The sequence below is a fragment of the Calypte anna genome, chromosome 1 (assembly GCF_003957555.1).
Source record: "Calypte anna isolate BGI_N300 chromosome 1, bCalAnn1_v1.p, whole genome shotgun sequence".
NCBI lineage: Eukaryota > Metazoa > Chordata > Aves > Apodiformes > Trochilidae > Calypte > Calypte anna.
Genome location: NC_044244.1, coordinates 59,386,049 through 59,388,128, shown reverse-complemented (window position 1 = coordinate 59,388,128; position 2,080 = coordinate 59,386,049).

Sequence of the window (2,080 nt, the reverse complement as noted above, 5' to 3'; positions counted from 1 at the left end):
GTTACTTCCACCAAGTTTAAAGACCATTCTTACAAAATACTTCTCCATGGATATTAGTCTAGCACAAAAAAAGCAAAAAGTGGGGGTAGGAAAATGAGAGACACAAAGTGGATCAACATAAGCAATCACTTCCTTCTTGGAGAACATGGAGGGCAAGAACAGATTTGTCCTTGGAGTATTTTCAAGGCATTCAAGTTCCCAGCATGTTCATACATTTCTTGAGTACCATTACACCCCTGGCAAGCTTAAGGTTACCAATGCACCATGCCCATTTCACAGCTTTTGCCCAAAGTCAGATCATCTCAATGGCTTTTGATATACTGGAAGGGTGAACATATAAACACCCGTCACTAGAAGCATCTGGGATGGATGAAAGGTAACTATCTACCTTCTAGGTGAGATTGTGTATTAGTGACTTTCACTACCATGCATGTCATTGTCACAGCAAAGACAAAGTTAGCAAAAGAGGCCATTAAATACCCTCAAACAAACCTCCCGCAGCCAAAAAGAGCCATGTGCCCAGTCTGGTTACCTGCAACAGCACCAGTTCTGCAAAAAATGCTGAGATCAATGGCAAGAAAGTATCAATTTCATTCTATTTTCTTTATGTCTGTGGTGCTTCTACATGGCAATACTCATGGAGCAAAGGACATAATCATGAAGTCCAAATCCAAGCTACAGCCCCTAAAGTAGAGACTGAGCAATTCTACCGCTGCTGGAAAAAAAAACCCAAGGATGACAGGTGTCAATAAAAACATCTACAGACATCTTAAAGAGCTGAAATACAGACAAGACAACACATGAAATGGTGAAAGAGCCACTGGAGTCTGAGGCTTTTTTTGTAATAGGCAAAAAACTTCCTGTGTTAAAAGAATCATTTAACCTCACACCTCATAGCGTTGAGGGATGCTATAATTAGTGAGAAATGTTATGACATCATCTTGTCTTGGATAACACATAAAAATACCTCTAGCACTGAAACATGAAATAATAAAAGTAACTGATGCTATTAAATAACAAAAGTAAGTTTATTTTATCAACATTATAAATATTTTCTTTCCCTCCATTGAACTCCAAAGTGAGATAATAAAACCAGTACAACGGAACAATTCAGGAGCTCCTCAGTTCTACTGAAAAGGGTTCCCTTTAATAACAAATTAAAGTGAAAAATGACATTCTGTCAGTCCAGCAGCCTCAGTAGCTGAGCATCCCTAGGTACTCTGTCATTCAAGTGGCACAATTCTGAGTGTGTACACATATATGTGTGTGTGCACATCTATATATATGCATACTGATGTATATAAATATACATATATATAGTAATATATACTCATAACTAGACACTGAACAGACACCTAGTAAATCAAACAACTTTAGGTGTAATTTAAGTGGGTTCCCATCTGCATACTGAAAATTAGCCCCGCACAAGTTAGGCACAATGATACCACACTAAGCCAGGACCTGAGTGCTTGAAAGATTCAATAGATTCGTATCACCTTTACCTGCTGCACAGTCTGCCTGCTTCTGTGGCTCTTCAAAACTGAAAATCCCATTGCACTTCAAAAGGGATAAGGAATTATTCTGCTGCATCTCGGCCCCAAACTCCTTCCTCTGTGAACCAACTCCTGATATCCCTGGCAATGTGTCATTGAAAAAAACAATATACATGCTCTGTTATCTACAAATACATTGCCAGTCTCCAGCGTATTATGTGTGCAGTAATTTGGGACACCTTGAATATTAAAGGCACTACAGACAGCTAGCTCCTGCCGTGTCTCCAGCACTGGGGTTCATATTCATCATGCAGTGACTGCCTCCCACGGAGCACAAGGAACAGGCAGCTTTCCAGAGCCAAAACAAGTCTCACTCTGGTCACACCACCATACTCCAGCTGCTTGGGAAAAGGGCAAACCAGATTCTCTTGCATGCTCTAAGTTCCTTTGAACAGTCTGAATGCCATAAAAGAGCTCAGGAAATCTGCCTGTCCTGCCACACTGCTCCAGAGCCAACCCCTGCTGCTGCTGCCACTCTCAAGGCATCCAAGGTGATGTCTCACCAAGGGGAGAACCACTGGGGACAG